The sequence below is a fragment of the Saccopteryx leptura genome, chromosome 1, assembly GCF_036850995.1.
Source record: "Saccopteryx leptura isolate mSacLep1 chromosome 1, mSacLep1_pri_phased_curated, whole genome shotgun sequence".
Lineage (NCBI taxonomy): Eukaryota > Metazoa > Chordata > Mammalia > Chiroptera > Emballonuridae > Saccopteryx > Saccopteryx leptura.
The window spans coordinates 43284417-43309653 of record NC_089503.1 but is presented as its reverse complement, the minus strand read 5'-3'; the positions used below and the strand labels follow the sequence as shown (position 1 = coordinate 43309653).

Genomic DNA, 25237 nt, shown 5'->3' with positions numbered 1-25237 from the left:
AGGTCAACGCTTTATCCACTGCGCCACCACAGGTCAGGCACGTTTAATTTTTTGAGAAAGTGCTAAACTGTTTCTAAAGTGGCTATCTCATTTTACATTACCACCAGTAATGTATAAGGGTTCCAATTTCCCCACATACTCACCATTTGTTAGTTTCTGTTTTTATTATTATAGCCATCCTATTATGTAAGAAATAATATTTACTTGTGATTTTTATTTACATTTCCTAGTGACTAATGATCTTGAGCATTTTTATATGCCTTTGGGGCATTTATAATCTTGCTTGGAGAAATGTCAGTTTAAATACTTTGCCCTTTTTAAAAAATTGGGCTATTTGTCTTTTTCTTGTTGAGTTGTAAGAGTTCTTTATATATTCTGGATATAAGTCTCTCATTAATATATAATATGCAAATATTTTTATCCATTATAGGTTATCTTTTCATTTTCTGGATGGTTTCCTTTGAAACACAAAAGCTTTTTGTTTTGATGGAATCCAATCTATTTTTACTTCTGCTTTTGATGTCATACCTAAAAAACCATTGCCAAATCCAAGGTGATAAAGATTTACTCCTATGTTTTAAGTTTTATCTCTTATCATTAGGTTTTTTATTTATTTTGAGTTCTTTTACATAGTGTGAGATAGGGATGCAACTTCATTCTTTTGTACGGAGATATTCAGTTTTACCAGCACCATCTGTTGAAAAGACTAGTATTTTCCGCCCTGGCCAGTTGGCTCAGTGGTAGAGCATTGGCCTGGTGTGCAGGAGTCCCAGGTTCGATTCCCGGCCAGGACATAGGAGAAGCGCCCATCTGCTTCTCCACCCCTCCCCCTCTCCTTCCTCTCTGTCTCTCTCTTCCCCTCCTGCAGCCGAGGCTCCACTGGAGCAAAGTTGGCCTGGGCACTGAGGATGGCTCCATGGCCTCTGCCTCAGGCGCTAGAGTGGCTCTGGTTGCAACAGACAACAGAGCAACGCCCGGGATGGGCAAAGCATCGCCCCCTGGTGGGTATGCCGGGTGGATCCCGGTCGGGTGCCTGGAGTCTGTCTGACTGCCTCCCCGTTTCCAACTTCAGAAAAATACAAAAAAAAAAAAAAAAAAAGACTAGTATTTTCCCAATGAATTGTCTTGGCGCCCTTGTCAAAAATAACATTATTTTTTAGATGCTTATTACTGTCTCCTTGTAACAGAGAACTTTTTTATTGATTTTAATTTATTGTTTACATACATTCAAGTGTCCCACCGAATATATCCCCCACTCCCATGTTTCCCTCAACATCCCCCTTGTCCCCCTCCCCCCAATGTCCTTCCCCCTTCCCTCCAGGATTTGCTTTTCTGCTCTCTATAACGCTGTGTTATGTATATATAATTTCACCAATCTCTTTCCCTTCTCTGATCCCATCCTCTCATCCCCTTTCCCTCTGTCCACTTTCCCTCTGGTCCCTTCGATCCCACCTCTGCCTCTGTTCTGTTCCTCAGTTCACATTGTTCATTGGATTCCTCAAATGAGTGAGGTCACATAACAGAGAATTTTGAAGAATTCTTATTACTTGCCTATGAAAACAACTTAAAAGTATATTTTTATAATCACTATACTGATTGTACAAATTGCATGTAAATTTTATAATATTTTTTTTTACATTTTAATTTTATTTGGCAATTGAGACTAATTTTATGATAGCCTGACCTTACGTAGATGACTACTAGTAGTTGTGAAGACCTTTTTGTATTTCAGTTTCTTTCTGATATAAAGTGAATAATGTGAGCTATACTATATTTGATTATTTTCCACCCATGTATCCCACCCTCAAATTATTGTGGGGCAAAGTGAAAAGAGTGAGCTGAGAGGGAGAGTTGAAGGGAGAGCTGAAGGAATCTGAGCAGTCAAGATTCCATCCAATCAATGTTTATATCTTGAGTTGTTTTTTTAAAGGACTCTGTAGCTTACAAAAAATCTGAAAGCTATAGAACTCTATGATGCATGAGAAGAGAGAGGAGCATGCAGAAATATCAGAGAAATAAAAATGGAATGGGGGGATAAATGGTGATGTAAGGAGACCTGACTTGGGGTAGTGAACACACAATACAGGATTCATATGATATTTTGTGGAATTGTGCGCCTGAAATCTGTATAATTTTGGTAACCAGTGTCACCCCAACAAACTTAAAAAAAAGATAGGGATAAAGATAGATTTAAGGTCAGTCCTAAAAACAATGAGGAATTCTAGGCAGTGAGGACTTTCAGTATGGGTATTAAGGCATCTGGATAGAGAATAGGAAGTTACAAATTAAAAGGGAAGGTTTGAAGAGTAATAAATTACCAACCCCTAGTTAATGTGGGGTTTTTTTTTTATTTCAAAATTAGCTGATGTGAGATTATTTTCTTTGGATTTTAACCTCTCCCTTTAAGACAAAAGATAGAAATATCTTGATTTAACTAAAACTTGTTCAAGCTACAATTCTATTCTAAAATCCAATGATAACTATACTTCAAATATTAAGAAATTAACTAGCTACATTAATTCACTACTTTTAAATATATTTCTCAATATTTTCAGGCAGTAAATGAATATGAATGTGAATATATAATATATAACAACTCCCTTGGAAATCAATTTTAATATATATATATTTCTGTTTAAAATTCAAAGATATCTTCTCTTCTTTTAATTCTGTTTTTTTATTAAAATAAAAATTTTATTAAAGTGTAAAATAGAGAGAATAAAGTGCACTAATCTTAAGGTTAATCAATGAGCTCACTTAATGAATTTTTACATATGTATTCTCCCATGTAATCACACTCCCAGACTAAAATATAAAACATTCCCAACACCCAAGAAGGTTCTCACATGCCTACTCCCAATTAATAACTGATCCCAAGTGATAACTACCATTCTGATTTCTATAATTATATTTATGCCTGTTCTTAAATTTAATAAATAGGATCACAGTACATACTCTATCTCTGTCTTCTTTGTCTTATAATCTTTATGTAGCTCTATTTCTATTTCTTCAACCTACTTCTCTATTTTACACATAATATGTGTGAGATTCATTTATGTTGTTGCAATCATCAGTAGGATTTTCCTGCTGTGTAGTATTCCACTGAATAAGTTTACTACGATTTAGCCATTCTCTTGTTGATGGACATGTGGGTTGTTTACAGTTTGTAGCTTATTAATAAAATGGCTATGATCATATCATGCATGTCTTTTGGTGGTCATAAGTACTTATTTTTTGCCTGACCAGGTGATGGTGCAGTAGACAGAGTGTCAGCCTGGGATGCTGAGAACCCAGGTTAAAAACCCCTAGGTCACCAGTTTGAGTGCAAGGTCGCTGGCTTAAGTAGATATGACCCATGGTAGCTGGCTTGAGCCCAGAGGTCACTGGCTTGAGCAAGGGGTCATTGGCTTGGCTGGAGCCCCCCAGTCAAGGCACATATGAGAAAGCAATAAATAAACAACTAAGGAACCACAATGAAGAATTGATGCTTCTCATCTCTCTCCCTTCCTGAATATACCTAGGAGTTGAATTGCTGTCATGTATAGGCATATATTTCACTTATTATATAATATCAAATAGGTTAATGATTTACACTCCCATCAGCAGTGTAGCAGTGCCAGTTGTTCTACATCCTCACCAACACGTGAGACGCTGTCAGTCCTCCTAATTTTAGCCTAAATGCACTATTTATTAATTTTATAAAATCTTACATCTTATTAACTATAAGACAGAATATATAGTATTCTTTTGTCCTCATAGTATATCCTAGTCAGCAACCCTGAGGAGAAGCAGCAATGACATTACCTGGTGGCTTGTTAGAAATACCAAATCTCATGGCTCACCTCAAATGTACAGAACCAGAATCTGCATTTTAATAAAATCCCCGGGTGATCTGTATGTCCACTAAAATTTAAAAAGTACTTCTCTAGCTGATAAAATTCTAGAATGGTTAAAATATCCCCAACAGATCTTTCCAACAGAATCTCTATGAATGTGCAAGATATGATCCAGAACACATTCTTTATATGAATTTAATTACAAGGACAAGATTCTAGAATGTGTAACTGACCATCTACAAAGACAATAAGTAGTCATTAGGACCAAACATGGGTTCACAAAAAACAGATAAGTTATACGAGATAAGTAACGCATTAGAAATAATGTATCTGAATTTCAGCAAGCCATTTGACAAATGGTTTCAAATATCCTTGCTATGCTATAAGTTTCTTACAGCAGGACACTGTGTTAATTGCCCTTTCTATCCCTTGCATCTATCTGGCATATAGAAGACACTTAATAAATATTTGTTTAATTTATTTAATTAATTAAGCCTTGTGGATATACCAATAAATCTGAACTAAATGCTAGTATGCTCTACAAAGTTTCTATATAATTAGTATGTTAAATGACAGAATCAGGATACAAAAGATTTTTTTACATTAAAAACATAAGGAATAATAAAGAGAATATAACCACAGATATAGAAAAGAAGAAATTAAGCGAATACCACGTCAACTTTATACCAATATATTTAGTAAATTTAGAGGAAATAGATTATTTTCCTGTAAATTATAAATAACAAACTGATTCAAGAAAGGGTAGAAAGTATGAACAGACCACCAAAATCCTGTTAAATATCCATCTCTTTTAAAAGTGTGAAGATCAAATGGTTTTACAGGTGAGTTTTTTTTAATTTTCAAAGAACTGACTGACAATTCCTATGCTCTCTAAGACAAAGATGGCAATAGACAACAGACAGTTCTATACTTCCAGAGAATAGAAAAAGATGAAAAACAGTACCAAAATAAATTAATCAGATATAGTTCATATACACAAAATTTAAATTCAGCAGTATGAATTCATATATATAAACATATACTGTAACTAAGAAGCTTATTTGAGGACAAAAGGATATTTAAGCATTAGAAAAAAATCTATCAAGATATTTTAAAGAATATTAACAATACTAAGAAATCAAACAATGATTTTATCAATGAATGCCAAAAATACTTGATGAAATTTTAAAACCAAACTAACTTAATAAAGAAAGATCAAATGAATATAACCAGAGAAAATCTATCTGGAATAAATGGAAGCTCCTGAATTTAGTTCCAAAAGCACCAGCAGTTCAAGTACAGGATAGAGGAGACATGGTAACTAAAAGGCTTGTGAGTTTTAGTTGGCAGTAAGATTAATGAGTCAACAGTGTGATGTGGCTTCCATGAAAATTTAGGTTCCATTAATAAAAGAATACTATCTAGGACAACAAAAATGATAATTCCATAGTATAATATAATAGTTATATTCACAGATTCAAATCCTGACCATTATGTTTTAGTAATGTCACAAAAAAGTTGCTTAATTCTTGAATCTCAGTTTTCTCATCCATAAATTGGAAATAATAATACATACTGCACAGGATTAAAATAAGACTTAAATGAGATAACACTTGGTACATAACGTTGTTCAACAAATAAAACAAAATCGTTAAACAAGTTGTCCGAGCATTCTTTCCTGCAACAATATCTGCTGAGTGCTATCAGGCTTCAGGCATTGCTCCAGTCACTAAAAATTAAACAATGAACAGAAAACATTCCTATCCACAGGGAGCTTACATTCTAGTGGAAGAAAGGAAGTTACATCTCTATCATTGCTCCTCTGTCATGGACTGGATTATCATGTATATAAAACCACACCATAAAAAGAGGAATTAAAACAATCAACTCAGAGGTTTTATGATGTAAAGACTGTATGCCTATGATTTCAGGTATAAATACTATAGGAATACACAGAAATGCATTATTCTTCATCAGGGAAATAGCATGGAGTCATTAGTGCAAAGAGCTTAGCTTTTTTCATCAGACAAACCTGGGTTCAAATTCTAAATTTAACATAACCAGTCTGCTGCTTCCACTAGGAATCTTCTGGAAACTGGAGGTTAAGCCTGCAATCCCTGACCCCATTTGGCTGAGGCTGTGGCCCTTCTGGGAGATGACTCCTGGGTCCACAGAATGCTGGAGGCTGTGTCAGAAAACCTTGAAGAAAATAGAGGTTACCCCAAGCTCACCTAGCTGCCTCCACCCATAACCTTCTAGGTTATGATTTCTAGAGCCTAGAAATCAAGTCTGCAATCACTGGCAAAGCCAGGCTGCACCTGGGCACTTCCTATGCGATGCTTCCTGAGGCAAGCTGTCTGCTAACCACTACTTCTTTAAGTTTAGCACTGCTTCTTCAATTATTGCTAGACACAAATCTAGCTCTGAGAAAACACATACCCAAACTCTCTCTATACATGCATGAGTCAACTAGTCTTCACAAATTATGACACACAACATGAAGATATTACAATGAACAGTTAGTACTATCTCTCAAAAGTACTCTTAGAGTCACAGTGTTGGGGGAAATTGTAAGATGATTTCACATTACATTCAAGTAAAATATTCACTTTTACCCCTTCAACAAAGTATTTTGAATACAGTACTCTACTTTGGCCAGAATCTCCTTTTAAAGACATCCATTTTAATAATAGCTCATATCCTAGCAGGTATGTTAAAAAAAAAAAAAAAAAAGAATCTCAGTGCTGTCTGTAAGGGACCCTCTGTGCCCTCTTAGATTGCATCTCTCCTTCCCACCAATACATACCAGGGTTAGTCACTACCCTGAATTGTGTTTTACTCATTTGCTTGCTTGCTTTATAATTTTACTACTTCTGTATGTATCTCTAAATGATATCATGTGAAGTTTTGTTTTTCAAAAACTTGGTTAAACAGAAGCAAATATTAGACAGTCTTCAGTGATTTGGGTTTTTCTCCCAATACTATATTTAATGTTGGTATAAAATTAATTTTGGTACATTCACAAAAATAATTAATAATAATAGTTAATGGTTGCATGGCACACCACATACCAAGCACTGTTCTAAGCACTTATTTTTACTCATTTAGTCCTAAAACAACCATAGGAAGTAGGTACTATTTTACAGATAAGGGAGCTGATGCCTAATGAGATTAAGGTAACAGGCCCAAGTTCACACTGCTAGTGAGTAGCAGAGTATGCTCTTAGTCACGATGCCACAGGCTCACTTTACCCCAGATCAATTCTCCAGCACTCTACAGGTAAGAGAGATAAAGTTAGAGTCAAAGTATTGAAATTAGAGTCAAAAGATAAAAATTAGAGCAAAGGATTTCCACTCTTCAGAATGCTTGTCAAAGACTAAGAACAGGTTTTAAAACATAATCTTAAAAGTGGGAGAGAATAAGAAGATAATAGAAATTTAAAGGAGGAGAATATTTTTTAAATTTCTGTGATAAGAGAAGATTCAAAGCAGTATTTTCAATATTATCTTGCCTTAAAATTGACATCTATGCAATCTATGCATTCATATTCAAGTTGAAATTATTATTAAGTGCTTAAAAAGAAGTGAAGTATCTATATCTAAGAAGAAATTTAAATAGACCTAGTTCTTACCTAATGGCTGCTCACTGTCTAATGTAATATATCACTTTTCATGTAGTAAAACACCAACTGAGAGATAACAGGCCTCAATGACCTTACTCTATGTTGCTGGAACAGATAGAAAGAAACACTTTAATATAGAAAAAACAGACACGTCAGGGGGAATGCGGTTATCAAATGGAAATGAACCATCTAAGTGTTCCAAAGGAAAGAGAATTTGAAATTTTCTGTACTCGAATGTGAAGATGATAGAAATACAAGTAGTCCTCACTTTGCACTATACTATGTTAACTGCAACTAATGCATATTGGAGCCAAATCCTTATTCTGCAAGATTCTGTAGTAACTGAGATCAAAATGTGACACATGAACAATGTAAAGCTGAGGTCAGAATTATGCAAAGAGAGGATATGTTTTGGATAAACATGAATTTCAGTTAACATCAAGCAATGCAAAGCAAGGACTACCTTAATAAACAAACCTACTGAAATTCAACATCACATAATAACATGTTCAGCTCCTGATTATCCTGATTAACCAAGCTCCTGATTATCTAGCTTGTAGATTATCTGGAGGAAATCTCATGGCTTACTTGCTTGTTATAGGCAGCTGTATTATGTAGCAGAAATACCATGGGACTTCAAGCCAGAACATCTGGATTTAGATTATGGTTCTGCCACTTCATGGCTATGTGACCTTGGGCTAGTTATTTTCCCTCTCCAACCTTAATTTCTTTGTCTATAAAATAAGGATAATGGCATCTACCTTCCAGAGTTACTATGCAAAAGAAGTAATAAAATAATAATCACTAATGGTTAATGAGAACTTGCAACATATCAGTCACTTTGCCAAGTGTATTTTGTATATCAAAAATTCTCAAAAACTATGATACAAGTTATTATTATCATTTTATAAAAACAAGCCCTGGCCGGTTGGCTCAGCGGTAGAGCGTTGGCCTAGCGTGTGGAGGACCCGGGTTCGATTCCCGGCCAGGGCACACAGGAGAAGCGCCCATTTGCTTCTCCACCCCTCCGCCGCGCTTTCCTCTCTGTCTCTCTCTTCCCCTCCCACAGCCAAGGCTCCATTGGAGCAAAGATGGCCCGGATGGCTCTGTGGCCTCTGCCTCAGGCGCTAGAGTGGCTCTGGTCGCAACATGGCAACGCCCAGGATGGGCAGAGCATCGCCCCCTGGTGGGCAGAGCATCGCCCCATGGTGGGCGTGCCGGGTGGATCCCGGTCGGGCGCATGCGGGAGTCTGACTGTCTCTCCCTGTTTCCAGCTTCAGAAAAATAAAAAATAAAAAATAAAAAAAACACCCAGAAATATGTCTGGTATATGGCAATTGCCCAATATATGTTTGGCAATAGGCATCATATGTATTTAATTCATTATTCAATATTGCCTCCATCTGTCACAATGAATAGGTACTGAAAAGAAAATGGGAAAATCTGAAATCTGTTCATTTATTAGATGCTTCAAAAAACTGTTGGAAGAAGAGAATTAAGGTCTTACTGAATATATGGGTGTGTCTAGACAACCCCACACACACACAGATTCCTTTAGCCTCCCCCTCCTGAGTGATAGTTGCACACTAAGATTCTGAAAGAGGTTAACTAGCAGACTTCAAAGACAGCCAACTCTGTTGGTGACAGAAACCATACTCAGAAAACCTGGCACTGGCCACTCCTGCCAGCCTAGCCAAACACATGCAATGAATTGATGGCTAGGTCCCAATACCCTGCCGAGCTCTTCCAGTCCAGCTCCTTCAGAGACATAACCCTTCAGATGCTAATACTTCCTTCCTAAAGTTCTCATTAGCCACTTCAGGTTAGAAAGCAAGAACACTATCTAGGATCACACTGTAGAAATATACTTGATCAAAGTTGTCTGGGGAGTAAAGGAAAGAAACTAGAAATATTTTAGTTTTTGCTTATGAGTCCACCAGCATCAATTCATTTATTAAATTATACTCCTAGCCATTTGTCACTTTATAAAGCAGAATGAACATGGTGCTTTGAGGTTGATATACAGAAAAGGGAGCTTCATTAAAAGTCCTGTATAAAGAGGCAGCACAGAGCCTTATCCCAGAAGGGTATAAACAGCATATCAGAGCTGAACTTCTTTGAAGATCATCAGACTTTTCAATCTACCAGTGAAGAACCAATTCCCAGAAAGAAGTGACTTAGAATAAAGTGACTTATCCAATGTCACCCCAAGTTTATTGGCAGAGCTGAAACTCCCAAAGTGGGTTCTTGCTACTACACCAAGCTTGATATGCAACTGGATATGCAAGAGGTATATCCAGTTAGAGCAAAGGGGGAAAGGGAGAAAAGAACACTGAAGACAATGTTAGCCTACAGCCATCCCTCATTTGTTGCCTTACCTTTCCGAACTTCTGCTCTGATTGTATCTAAACCTAAGGAAGGCTGAACATAGAAGCAACAAAGAGTAAAGCTGAAATCAGAACTATGCAAAGAGAGGATACAGGGACTAGTGATTCTCCACTTGGTCCCCTCTCCTGCAACACGATTAACACACTTAACTATGGAACTCACTGGCCCCTTAATGCCAACAAATGATCAAACTGATTTTCATTAAAGAATAAAAAATGCTTCTCTCATATCAGAACCCCATAAAAATGCCACATTACTGCTTTTTGGCCCCTAATACCGATAAATCTGGAGACGAAGCCCCACTCCTGGCCTCAAGTTTTCAGTGACTAGCTATATTCTTCAGAGGGATCCTATTCCAAGAAAGTTCTCTCTGGAAATTGGGCTTTTCTTCCTTGGCTCACCACACCATCCTCCCCCTTCTTCCCCATCTACTTTTCTACTTTAGTGATCTTCAAAGTGAGCTCACACCTCTAGGAGTACACTATATAAATATACTTGTGTATACTTAACTATTTAAAAAAATAATAGAAATTCCTACTTAAACTTAAATATAGATTAACACTCTGGGTCTATATGCAAAATATCAATGTGTCATTACCTATACCAGAGATAAGAGAAGAGATTGATTTTAGCAGGGGGAGCAGGAAGCATCAACTCATAGTAGTTTTTTCTCATATGTGCCTTGACCGGACAAGTCTGAGATTTTGAACCAGCGACCTCAGCATTCCAGGTTGACACTATCCACAGTGCAACCACAAGCCAGACTGCTCCCCCCTCCCCACTCCTCTCTCTAAAATAAATAAATAAATAATCTTTTAAAAAACTAACCATATAGATATAGATTTTTACAATTGCTGCAATTTTTGCAATAATGTTTAAAATCATATAATACTCAGTTCAACATTTTATAGAATTTCACCAAACATAATGCAAAATGTTTAGAAACTTCTTCTGAAATTCTTTAACTATAAAAGACAAAAGTCATATGCTATAGAAATACACTTGTTCTTCCTGATGCTATAAAAATGGCTAAAATAATACACAAAAAAACAATATGGCAACAAATTTATATTCCCTTGCGAAAAAATCAGAGTTGCGCCAGACCAGGTGGTGGCGCAGTGGATAGAGCGTCAGACTGCGATGCCGAGGACCCAGGTTCAAGACCCCGAGGTTGCCAGCTCGAGCGCAAGCTCATCTGGTTTGAGCAAAGCTCACCAGCTTGAACCTAAGGTTGCTGGCTTGAGCAAGGGGTTACTCTGTCTACTGAAGGCCCACCGTCAGGGCACATGTGAGAAAGCAATCAATGAACAACTAAGGTGTCTCAATGTGCAACGAAAAACTAATGATTGATGCTTCTATCTCTCTGTTCCTGTCTGTGTCTCTCTGTCTCTGTAAAAAAAAAAAAAAATCAGAGTTGCCACATGCACAACTCTGGGTAACCATTTACCTAAAATGCAATGTGAATGTTGTCCTCTGGATACGTGCAGTGAGTACTGCTCTAGCTGGATTAAAGGAAAAACATTAGGGATAAGATTTCAGAGACAGCACCATGGACTTCACTAACTCCATTATTCATAGCCAGGCAATTGCGACACAACGTGGAAGCCAATGATGATGCAATGGCTTTTAAAAATAGGTCTGTAAAACATAGTAAAATCTTTACAATGCTTTGAAGTGCAATGGGGAGTAACCATGAGAACTGTTTACACCACCCTGAGGTTCCTCTGCTTATCTCATGGCAGAATTTCCAAACTTGAGATAAGGAACTAAAAAACTAATGTAGCAAATGTGCTCACAAGGTGCTGTGAGTGTGTGTTACCACATAGCTAGATTAGATAGATATAGATAGATAGATAGATAGATAGATAGATAGATAGATAGATAGATAGATGATAGATAGATAGATAGATAGATAGATAGATAGATAGATAGATAGATAGAGATAGACAGACATACCATTAAGCAAACTTAATCTTTAAAGTAAAGGTGGTATTTTATCCAATGGGAAAGTAAATGCTTTTCTAAGCAGATTCATGCTATGAAAAAGTATTCTGAAAACATATGTTTGAAAATGATTCTATCATAGTGATTTTGTTACCAAAAATTTTATGTCTATCACCTACCAAAACACTCATCTGCTTTCAATTTTAAAACTGGCAACAGAATATTCTAACCTGTGTGTAATGATGTCCCAAAGAGATTCAATGGGTTTTAAGCCCATTTATTAAAAATGTGAAAATTCTATACCTTCAACCTCATTGATAGAAACAACTGACAAAAACAACTGAAGATAGAGATTTACTAGCCAAATTTTAACAGAACACTTTTGCATATTTTGTGTATAGGATTAATAAATTAGTATAACAATTTAATAAGTGCAAGCAATGATGAATTGCTTCCATTTAGATCTATTTTTCTTTCTGAGCTATCATTTTCAGCTGTGACAGCATTAAAACCACGTAGCAAAGTAAACTGAACTTGGAACCAAAGCTTTAAATCACTTCATAACAAAGTGTTAAATTAAGACTTTTAAAAATAACAAGCGTATTAAAATACAGGGCTTGGGGAACCCACAGTTAGTTTTAAAATATTATTTTATTTTAATATCTTTTTCTTTTAATATCTACTTAGAATGTTTTTATAGCACATATTAACACAATAGTACACATATATACAATAGTTCCCCTTATCCAAGGTTTTGCTTTTTGTGGTTTAGGTTACCCATTATCAACAATGGTCCAAACATATTAAATGGAAAATTATAGAAATAAACAATGAATAAGTTTTAAATTGCTCACCACTCTGAAGAATGTAATGAAATTTTCTGGCATCCCATTCAGTCCCACCCTGGACATGAATCATCTCTCTGTCCAGCATATCCACATTGTATACCCTACCTGCCCATTAGACACTTAATAGCTATCTCAGTTATAAGATCACAGTGCTTGTGTTCAAGTAAGCTTTATTTTATTTATTTTACTAGTAATGCTACCTTCACATTATAGTATATTGTTATGATTGTTCTATTAAAACACAATAACTGTCACTTATTGTTGTTACTCTCTTACAGTGTCTAATTTATGAATTACACTTTATCATAGGTATGTGTGTATAAGGAGAAACATAGCATATAATAGGAGTCAGTACAATCCGTGGTTTCTGGCAGCCATGAGGGGTCTTGGAACATATCTTCCATAGATATAGGGTAACTACTGTGATTTCAAATAAATATGCACATTTATGAGGACATACACTCATAAATGTCTTGCTGATGGTGTGTTCATCCCCAAAGTTTACAGACCACTATTCTATCATAGTTAGAAATTCTCCCAAATAAGCCTCAAAATTTTCTTGCCAGAGGAATTCCTTCAGCCTCACCCTTACCAATAATACTTTCCAGTTGCCCTTAGGCTATTCAGATTACATAAGATCTCTATTTCTTTTTCTCCTTAAATATCCTAAATTCTGTTCCTTTCATCTCAGCTAATGTAAATGCTACATTCACTCCAATCAAGTAGGGGAAACACCAACTACTGCTTTGTTTGTAATAACATTCAAACAAGCATTTTATTAATAATCAAAGATATTTACTTTTAAGATGCATTAGCAATATACTTATTTAACTAAATGAAGGCTTCATTTGAGACAATTTACGGTGACCAAATACGTTAATGCCCCTCATTAAATTTAATAAAATTGTATTTCTGTTTTTAAATTATCTCAATGTAAATTTGGGGGGTTGTTTTTTGTGTTTGTTTGTTTGTTGTGAGAAAGAGAAAAAGAGAGGGACAGACAGGAAGGGAGAGAGATGAGAAGCATCAACTTGTTGCGGCACTTTAGTTGTTCATTGATTGCTTTCTCATACATGCCTTGGCCAGGGGACTCTAGCTGAGCCAGTAACCCTGTACTCAAGCCAGCGACCTTGGGTTCAAGCCAGCAACCCCATACTCATGCTAGTGAGCCTGCGCTCAAGCCAGTGACCTTGGGGTTTCGAACTTGGATTCTCAGTGTCCCAGGTTCATGCTCCATTCACTGCGCCACCTCCTGGTCAGGCTGTAAATTTGGTAAATAAGTAAAACTAAAGGCTATATATTGATATATATAGTCATAGTCTCATAAAATTTAAAGGACAATTGGTGCAAATGTCCTATTTGATTAGCATCTTAGTAATAGAAACCAGTGTAGGCACAGATCAAAAATGGAGACGAGAATAACCCAAAGATGTGAAAGTGATGCTGACAAAATTCAAAAGAAAAATTAGCGTACAATATGAATGCGTATACTTTTTCATATACTTTATTCACATAGTTACTGATAACATTAATGAGTTTTCCATGTGGACATAAAGAAGAAGTTAAACACAAAACTTTACAACTAAGACATGGCTAATTATGCTGAGCTACTTTTCATTCTTTCCCCACTATGCATGAGGATTAAGAGTCCCTAAATTCACTAGTCCCACCCACTTTAGGTTGCTATATATATTTGTCTTTGAGAAAATAAGGTTGATACAAAATGCTACACAATTTAGAACACACAAGTATTCAGTGTACTGTGACTACCTTAGCATCCCTGTAAAACAAAAAATATGCAAAAAGTACAAAATAAAAGCATTCTCTGGAACTGTTGTCTGTAAAAGTTTAAAGACTAACCATCAGAAAAACTGAAAATTTATTTTAATAATGCCAATGTTTTATGAAAAATAAAAATCAAATACAACATATAGTTTACTTGTTCCAAGATTTAAATTCTTTTTTAAAACTCAATATGCAGGATGGGGCAAAAGTAGGTTTATACCTGTTCATATGGAAAATAATACAATAGTTAATAAGTAATAATATGAGAATGAACTCTCTGTTCGTGTACTCATAACTAAACCTGCTTTTGCTCCACCCTATATTTACTCTCAATATGAATCTCTATAGTTAGAAAGCAAGACAGCTAAGACACTTTAAAATATCGGTAGTCCAATTTTCCTCCAGTGTGTATTTGTATCTTTAAACTCAAGGGTAAAAAATATTCCTGAGACTCACTTAACTAATATGCTGTGTTCCAAGTTAGTTGCATTTTATTCAGTGGTTATATTTTTTCACTTTTTATTTATTTTTTCTTGGGTTTTTACTTCCTAGTAAAGAACTCAACTCAAAGTCCTAAAGGAAAATATTCTTTAAAGCATCATAACTAATTTAATATTGCTAAGGGGATGTTTTTAAACTGTTTTATAGAACATTCATATCTTTTTTTTGCTCCTTTACTCAGCTCCAGAGCTTTTCTTTTTAATGGAGAATTTCATCATATTTTTCGTGGCATTATCAACACTGTGAGTCTCCAGTGTGCCTAAGCAGTGGAAAGGAAAACAGGAGGTTGAGGCCATTGGAAACTGAGGCCTTAACTTCTCCAGCCTGTATCACCACCATGGCCTTTTCAGGAAGTGATTAGGTCATAAAGTCATATAAGCTGCAAAATCTCAGTAGGCGTGTTTAATTTGGAAGAACAAATTATTAAACACCTAAAAACTTCCAAACCAAAAATAGAAAAGAAGGCTTGTGGGCTCAGAGAAAAGGCATTCAATTAGTTACTAGAAAATATGAAGTCCTAGATTACAAAACTACAAAGGACAAATTTAGCATCCCTACTTGAGAGCTATAAAGAATAGACAGGTTGTTGCTGCTACTACTCATTCTGCTAACTATTACTGTTTCTTCATCATCACTGTATAATAATTTGTATTTCTTCCAAAAACGTGAATTACTCTGAGGGTTAATTTATATTCATGTTATCCCTGGATAAAAAAGTTATGGAATATGCCAACTTTACAGTAGAAAAAACTTAATTATAAATATGAGGCACCTAAAGCCTTGTAACAAAGAAGGGAAACCCAGAAATAACAGATCTAAAAATTTCCAGATATTGCCCTTTCTCTAAGACCATGCTTGCCAATTCAAGAGAGGAAAGGAGTTCTTTACAGTGCAAGCTTTAAGATTTTATTAAGTCATAGGCCTGATCATCACTTCATATATTAATAAGACACGTTTTAATTTTCAAACTTAGTTGACATATTTGAAGGAAAGCAATAATTTGAAAAATTCTTCTGTACCTTAAAATGATTCACAATGCCCCTGGCCACAAAACTTAACTAAGAAAGATAAGTACAGTGGTTAAGCTGCTAGCCTATGGCCACATCACAGTCATGATAGACATGGCTTTTTGGAGTCACAAAGACACAAATATGAGACATTTCGGTGTCAGACCTACAGAATAGTCAGTAATACTATCAAATGTTTTCTTGAGGCCCAGTGCTTTTCAGGATGTTACCTCAAGCAGCCTGCCTCTAGTCATCTTTTAAGTCATAGCTCAAAGGCCACCCCTACTAAAAGCTTTCCTTGACACGGGTACTTTCGCTTTTATACATATCTCCGTTATAGCGACCAGCACACTGCACAGAATCACTGTGCTCAGACCTTCTCACTAGGACTATGTATTTTCATCTTTGAAATCATGTTAACCAAGTGGTTCCCATCTTTTCACCGCCAAGGATCATTTTATTAATCCCCCCTCATAAACCCCATATTTTGAAAGATTGTTGGTTATCAACTAGCCACAGTTATTATGTAATAATTAAATATTTTCACATTTTTATTAATCAAAGACATAGATAACTAATGTTTACCACTTCTGATCAGCATGGTATTACTCATTACATTGGTTACATGGGAAATGCAGCATTGGTTTGGCTCTGGAAATAAGTATGAAGATAAAATAAATGAGTACTGACATTACATAAAAGAGACTGGGAAAAGGGGGCCAAAAAAGCCAGCCCTAATTTATGACATACAAGCTTTGTTTGTAGTGAATAATACCCTGAAGGAAAATCCAACTGAAACATTTATTTATATCAAGTAGGAAGTTAGACAGTATGACTGGTAAGGTTATCTACTCTGCATACCTTTTATTGAATGAGGCAATGAAAATGAAAGCACTTTGAAAACTGAGTTCTATAAAATTGAAGAAAATTAAGGGCCCTTTTTGTGCCAAGGTTCTACTACTGATCACATAACTGCTGTCAGTTAATTCTAACACAATTGTCCGGAACTATTCTATACACTTCTATGTACAGTATCTTCAAGTTTAACCTTCCTAATAACCCTACCTGATCATTCTATCACAATCTTCATTTTAAAAATTAGGAAATTTAGACTTAAATTACATAACATTTTCAATGCCACAGAACTAATTTAGGAAATAAGACTTCAAAGGAAAAACTCAAGAAGTAAAAATTGAAAGTTTAATTTTGGTTTTTCCACATGCAAGTCTATCATCAGATAAAGAATATATTGTTCAATTTCTTCTTGAAAGCAAAAAAAAGCAGATTTAGATGTGTATATTCGGCATAAAGAACTTCCTGGTGTTAATCACTGAAACACATAACCAAGAAAGATTATAAGATCTCTTTCTTTGCAGGCTATCAGAATAAAGAGAACTTCTTACTGATTACAATGAAGATAGCTTGATCAATACACCCTTGGAGGATGGAGGATGACAAATGAAATGACCTGTCAAAATCTCTTCTAATTCTTTGAATTGGAATTTTCTCAAATTTGAGAGCTAGACATCCAAACTCCACATTTAGTCAGTACTCTGTCCCAAGTCTGCCAGACTACTAATGAATTGTCCTTTATAGGAAAGAAAGGAACATGTATTGCTGTCTGTATTTCATAAAAGAGGAAAAGAAACAGATTATGTAATTTGTCAAAGACTACATAGCAAGTATGTAGTGAAGCTAAAACGGAAAGTCAGATCTTTATAATTCTGAAGTACGGTACCACTTCAACAGTAATAGATAACAAGTATCCAATATTTATTTTATGCCAAGCACTCAGCTCAGTGTTTTCTATTCATTTATCTCATTTAATTGTCACAATAACCCTATTGTGTAGATATTATTACTCCCACCTTAAAGATGAAGAAATGGGGGTGGGGTTTAAAGATTACACTATATTGAGAGTGAATGGGGCAGCTAACTTCTACATAGAAGTTTCATTGCCCATGGAGATAGCTAGAGATTATTTCTAAGAAAATAACAACATTCCTGCCCTTTGATATTTTTTCCCAAAAAAAGAACAATGAACTATTCTCTCTTAATTAGGAGCATTCTTCTCCAGTTCTACCAATGACCTATTTAGCATCATAACTGTGCCTAAATTTCCCCACCTACCAAATATTAAAAATCTACAATAGAAGAGAAGACTCTTTAAAAACTAAAGACAGCCTGGCCGGTTGGCTCAGTGGTAGAGCGTCGGCCTGGTGTGCAGGAGTCCCGGGTTCGATTCCCGGCCAGGGCACACAGGAGAGGTGCCCATCTGCTTCTCCACCCCTCCCCGTCTCCTTCCTCTCTGTCTCTCTCTTCCCCTCCCGCAGCCAAGGCTCCATTGGAGCAAAGTTGGCCCGGGCGCTGAGGATGGCTCCTTGGCCTCTGCCCCAGGCGCTAAAATGGCTCTGATTGCGGCAGAGCAATGCTCCAAGATGGGCAGAGCGATGCTCCAAGATGGGCAGAGCATCGCCCTGGGCGTGCCGGGTGGATCCCGGTCAGGCAAATGCGGGAGTCTGCCTGACTGCCTCCTCGTTTCGAGCTTCAGAAAAATAAAAAAATAAAAAAAACTAAAGACTGTAACTTCAAAAATGCTCCTCAATATACCTAGAACATAGTAAGGGTTCAATCACATTATCCAATAATCTGTTTGTAAAGTATAAAAGCAAACATTTGCAACCATGCTTCAGAATGAGTTCCATCTGAAACCTATGCTCCTCATTAAAAAAAAAAAAATCTATTGCATTTTGTTTTCTTTTTTCCACATATTGTGTTTGTGTAGTTGTAAAAAGTAAAGTATCTTTAATTTGCTTTGTCTGATTTTAAAGTATTTTTCAAAGAAGTAGAGAGACTGTGCTCAGTAAATTCAAAATCACAAATAGCACTAAAATCTCTTTTTGCATTTGAATGGATACATTCAAGTTAGTCAATTCAATTAGTCTCTTTAAGGTGACTAAAACAACAAGTTATTAAAGTAGCAAGGATAATAGATCACTTCAAAGGTTATCTTGCGAGATTTTCAGAACAGAAAGAGATCAAGGAAGAACTTGAAATTAGAGAATACAGAATGTTTGCATAGACACACATTATATAATGTACTTTGAATTTATCTTATATTTGTTATGTATGTATCATCACTGAGAAGCATCAAATCAATATACTTAAGTAATATGTTCCAAAACAGTTCAAAAACACAAAAACTCTGAATTCCATTATATTACATTAGGCTTTTTCAATACATGATGCTTAAATTCAGAGATATCTTTAAAAAGCTTTACGGACCAGGAGCGCTTGGTAAATAAAATATACCAGTGTATTCCTTGTCACATGCACCAAAACAGAATATTCATAAATAGAGCACAAATACAGAAATAAAAAAATCTAGAAAATTACAGAGCTGCATATTCAAGCTAGTTACCAAAGGTGCAAAATTTTCTACAACATGTACAACACTGAACTACCAATTGTTGGAGGGTTTTTTATATTTCATTATTCTATCCCAAATAACTACAGGTTAAGATGCTAACCAGTTCTTTGTAAATAGAATCAAACATCTCCCTAAAAATGCAAAGAGATAACTCCTTAGATAAAGATTTCTGTAATTTCAAATAATTGTTTTTCACTTGAAGGAGTAAAAAAGAGAATGCTACTACACATTTTTTCGTGCCATTAAAAGGTAAAGAATATTACAGCATTCTTTAAACATTGTAAAAAGGAATTTTTCCCAATATCATGTACTGTGCAAGTTAGTGAGGATTACTAAACATATCAGCATTATAGAGTAGAAATAACTGAGCATTTGATCTTTTAAATGTATTTATTAATTTATAATAGATTACAACATCTACAATTAACCTCAGAAAATAATTCACATCTTTCCTAAAATTGAGAGTTTTTTTGGGTGAATAGTAAAATATGAGTGACATATAAGGGGTCTTAGAGGAGCAAGAAGAGAATCTGAATATAAACAAGCCATCATTCTGGTAAAAGGAAATACAAACAACTGGAATAAAAATAGTTGATGCACAAAAGCCATAATGAGGGGGTAGCTCAAAAAATAACTTCTACTTTGAATGGTTTGGATGAAATACAAATTATCCACAGAAAAGTGTGGACTGGCATAAATGTTTGTACAAAATTATAAGTGTATTTCAAGAAGTATGCAAGAGGCAACCGCCTGCATGATGCACAAGGTCCCGGCAATGCTCTGTTTAAGTGCTAGTGCACAGAGTCCAAACCACTGCATTTTAATTACCAGGCAGCCTCAGATATATTGCCTTTGATATGGAAATGTTCTTGTTCTCTCATCTTCACATATGGTCTCATGCACAGAAATCTTTATCTGATTCATAAAAAATAAACTAGAATCCAATCTCAACACCTGACCTCAGTGCTTAGAAGTTTTTTACTAAGCATGGTGTCACTATAAAAAGAATGGCTAATATTGGTGTAAAGTTGGATATTTTGAGCACTGATATGAAGGATTTGCAGTTAAGAATTGAATCGATACTGTTTCTCTGAGGTTTTAGGGTTTCATGTTCCTTTTTTGAGACTACCACAGATTTGAGGAAAAACAGACTGGTACCTTTTTTTGGAGGTGAGAGAGTCCATAATATATTTAAATGATATTTCATCTTACAACATCCACACACATTCTTCAATTGATATTTATTATCCCAATTACAACAATGGGTTCTTAAAACTTGAAAAGCTCTATCAAAAACCGTAACACAAGTTTAAAACAATTTCCAGTTTGACTAAAAGTCTAAGCAAAATAATTCACTGAAAAGCTTTTACCCCCTTCCACAGAACAAGGAAAATAAAAATACTTTTCCCATAAATGAATAATGAATATGTAATGAGAGAATGGTGGAAGTTTCTGATATAACTCTTACCAAAACAATTAGTTTTCAAATCATAGTTGAGGACCCCCAAGTGAAAAGGATAAGCTATGCATTTAAAATGTGCTTCCATGTAATAAAAATTACTTTTCATAGACTGTACTGGAGCAGCACCTTTTTTTTACTTGAGTATGTTGATATTCAGAGTATAATCAGTAGAAAATGCAGAGTTAGAATAAAAATATAAAATGTTCAATATATTATTTTCCCTGTTAGGAAAGAAAAAAATAGTAGAAGAGAGCCATATTTTTTAAACAAGAAACAATCCAAATGCAAATATAGTCTATTTCCTCCTCTGAAAAGCAATGAATATTTGTTCACATTTTAGCACATTTCTATAATAAAATCTGTTTTATTAAATCTCATACACCTACATAACTTAATTCTAAAATAACCTAGATTAATTTTTTAAAACCAGTCATATGACCCATCTAACCTCATGACAGCAGATAATACGTCCCATCTGCAAATCATCTTGCTGTGTGCTATCTGTGTTTTATCATTTCTAGTACCTGTCTGTGCCTGATATGGTACTCTCAGACACATTAGCTTGATGGAATGCTTCACTTGACTTCAAAAATATTAATTGATATATATGTACCCCTAAACCATATTTAAACAAATAGCTCTTATTTGTTTAAAAACCAAAATTTTAGTTGTACTGTACTACACTTTTAGAGAATGCCGTTGTAAACAAGTAAAATAATATATATGAATTCTCTCAATAACAAAAGAATTCTTTCAAACTTAGATATATATAACCTAACAAAACTGAAAATTACAGAAAATGTCAAATGTAAGATTTAACACTAATATATATTAAACCTTTATATTAAAAGAAAATCCATTTATTCCAGTACCTATCATGCTAATTGAAAAAGAATTATTTAAAACATTGCTAATTTCCCCAATAGAAGATGGGTATGAATAGCAATTTTATCAGTGACCAATAACTCAGTAATTCCTGTTAAAAAGTCAAATAAAAACAAACATAATGTCAGCAAAATTTATCATGTATGTATTGAAAGTAATGTTTTAAAGCCTTATAGAAGAAGGATTTGCCAGGTGCAGTAGCATATTTTAAATATATGCTTTTCCCTTACTAATAAGAATATCTGTTGCTTTCTGCTACTAATGAAAAAATGTCCAACAGGCAATAGAATATTCCTATCAGATGTCATTTCTTTGAGTTAGTGTTACTGAATTCATTCTAGGATCAAGTTAAGGTATAGAGACTGACAGTGCTTTATTAATTAATACTTTTTACATTTACCTTTCTTTATAGTATAATGTTGTGTATAGTTACACAGTACACTATCATAGGAGTTTGTATCATGCTCCACAATAATAAACTCATAAATTTAAAAAAATATATACACCAGGAGAAAGTTCCTCCTCATTGATTCCAAAACAAACACTAAGAATAGCATTAAATAGGATGAACAATTTTAAAAAACACCCTATCTTCTTTTGCCACTATATGTAATAGAATGTGGTGGGAAAACAGAGGAGAAAGGAGGTGTTAGCAATACATGAGAAAAGCAACTGAGGATGTCAGTGTGACTAGAGAATTAATGACCTAGCATTTACCTAGATCCTGGTTACTTACTGCCTTTGGTCATGAACTAGATCTAATAAGTGTGGTACATACTTGCTTGCTTTCAGAGTCTGAAGAATTTTTTTGTTGTAGGTTGGTTGGTTAGTTGGTTGTTCTTGTTGTTTTAGGATACCGATGATCTGTCTTGAGTTATGAGGTTTTCAAAATGTAGGAGAAAAACAAATCTACATGTCATTAGGCCTAATGCCCATCTGCTCACCTAGGTCTATTTGGAAAGATACTCTCAAAAGTATAGAATCATACATTTATGACCTGGTAAAGTTTTTAAAATTCAATCATAACTTTTCCCCTACAACAAGAAAATGAAATATTTCATTGGTTCAATAGAAACCAAATGCAACTAAATAAAATTGTATCCCCATCTCCCACCTGAAAGGTGAACTCTTGCTACCACAGCAAAGCTAATCTTATCCCACTAAACTTATGGATGGTTTAGGATGTTTGTTGTCTGTTTGTTTTAAAATAAAGAGAATCATCTAGTAGGTATTAGACATCTGAATGGCCTAGAAACAAGGGGAGCAGGGAGATTGATGAAAGTACCGAATGCTGAGTGTTGAATTCCACAGTGACTGCACATGGTAACAGAGGGAAAGTCATGTTTATGGCTACAGAAATCTGGTTTCCCGCAGAGTGAGGCAAAAGCACTCTAAGGATGGGATCTGAGAAGCTAGGTGAGAAACTCAAGCACCCATCTGGATACAGAGAAGACAAGTCACTGCTGCTAAGAACCCCAGGCTGAACAAGAGTGAGACAGGGAGAAGCAGCAGCTCTTCCCAGAAGCAGCAGCTCGCCCCACAGTGAACACTAGCAGCCCCAAGCGGCTAGGCCTGGAGGGGGAAAACAGGCGCTGCAATCAGGACACAGATACTAATGTGTTGAGCCACTTCTGGGATGGGGTGGGGGGTGGGACAAGAGGGAGCACACTGGCAGGTGAAGAATCCAAACTAGAAGCCTGAAGCCCCTGCCCAACCCAGGATACAATGCCAAGCCGGGGCGGGTCCTACTGGATTAGTGCACAGAAAGGGGCACGACCAGCACCCCGTCCGTGGGCGGGGTGTGGAGAGTAGGTATAGTGCCAGATTTACACTGCATCCCCTTTCCTCATTCAGCTTCTCCCTGCCGCCGGTGTCCGCTTTACCCCTCCAACTAGTAGTTCCCCTCAACCGAAAAACACAGACAGCTGAGGAGCAGGAAAAGGAAGAGAGATAAATCAAAGACAAGGCTGCACTGTCACAGTCTCCAAGCGCTGGGGCCTCCCAGGGCTGTCCTGGCCGGTTCCGCCCTTCTTCGGGAATCCTGCAGCCCAGAGCAGAGCCGAGAGGACCAGGTCGGCCAAGCCCGTGCCTATGGGCCTCGGGCCTCGGGGACGAGGTGCTGAGTGCGCAAGCTAATTATACATGTGGCATTTGGGCAGCCGACTGACCAGTGACACCTTACCTTATGAGGAAACGTCAACCCAAGCAACTGTTCAAAACAAAATGCCATCGCGGGATCAGCTTCGCCAGCTCTTGGCCGGTTCGGGATTGCTTTTCCCACAGCCTCTCACACTTAGCGAAAGAATGTGGCCTGGGGAGGCCAGCCGTGGGTGGGCGGACCCGCCGGGGGGGGGGGGGGCAGGCGGGGCAGTCCTGGCCAGGTGTCCGACCAGTCCCCCCACTCCATGGACCAGCTCCCGGGCCCGACCACTTGACCTTTTTATTCACCAAACCCTCCTCCTTCTAGAAATAGACTGGGCGGGCTGTGTCTGTTCTCCTCGGGACCCGGGACCTGGGCATGTGACTATAAAGGGCAAAAGAGAAGAGACCCTGGGGAGGCGGGGAGAAGGGGCACTCTCGCATCCCAACTCCACTGGGCGGCTGGCTGGGCCGCCCAGCCGGGCGAAGGGCCGGCCACAGGAGTGCGCGCCAGGGTCAAGCGCCCTGGACATGGACGTCATCCGAGTGCCCCACTGACAGTGCAGCGGGAGGTCCGGAGCCCAGCCCAGTTCGCCGCAGCGACGGCTTCGGGCCATCTCGAGAACGAAACTTCAAGCACGGCCCTCAGAGGAAGTCACACACAGAGAAGCAGCCGGGACAGCCCAGCTCGCTAACAGCCCAGCCCCGCCAGCAGCGTTGTAGACTTATTTTTAGTCCCCAAATAGGGGCAGCATTCAATATCTGACAATCCATACAAACAGACATTTTCAAACTTAGCCTAAGAGAGCTTAAATAAAACTCGAAACACGCAGGCAACAACCACCTTTTATCTGCTCCGAACACACCAATTCTCCTTTTATCTTAAAGCTCCGCGGAGCGCCCGGGAAACTGTCCGGGAAACGGGGCTAATCTGTCCTCCGCAGCCGCGGGCCGCTCCTCCTGGCGCCCGAGCACAACCCCAGCAGCCTTTGCACCAGCCCCTTCCCTCTTCTGACCGGCTCTTTCAGGGAGAAAGAGAAAAAGCAGCTCCCCCGGGAGCGGCCCGGCTCGAGCGGGTGGCAGCGCCGCCCCCGGCCCTGGGCCGAGCCGCAGGGCGGCGGAGCTCGGCGGCTCCGCGAAGAGTGCAGCGGCCGGCGGGCCCCGGGCGGGGCGCCGAGCAGGACGGAGGGCGCCGGCGGGGCTCGGGGACGGAGCGGGAGAGCGCAGGGCGCAGAAGTGCCGGCGACTGTGCGCGGGGCCCGGGGGCTCCCGGGCCGAGTCCGCGCCCTGCAGGGCTGGGCGGCCGCTAACACACGCCCCCGCGGGGCCCCGCACTGTTGCCCTAGAGTCCCGGGCAAAGAGGGCAAGAGATTAACACTTGGGTTTCTGA

General features: G+C 37.4%; 1 protein-coding gene across 4 annotated transcripts in view; it reads right to left on the bottom strand.

The window, feature by feature from the left end:
• The window catches only part of SOX6 (SRY-box transcription factor 6), a 655048-nt gene that overhangs the window by 627961 nt on the left and 1850 nt on the right, over positions 1 to 25237 (bottom strand). For 2 of the 4 annotated variants that reach the window (XM_066365321.1, XM_066365340.1), the window contains exon 1: positions 23891 to 23987. The exons of the other annotated variants lie outside the window; for them this stretch is intronic. The gene's annotated coding sequence lies outside the window, so the exon portion shown is untranslated. Of the gene's footprint in view, positions 1 to 23890; positions 23988 to 25237 lie in introns of those variants that run through there. 4 annotated transcript variants of the gene reach the window in all.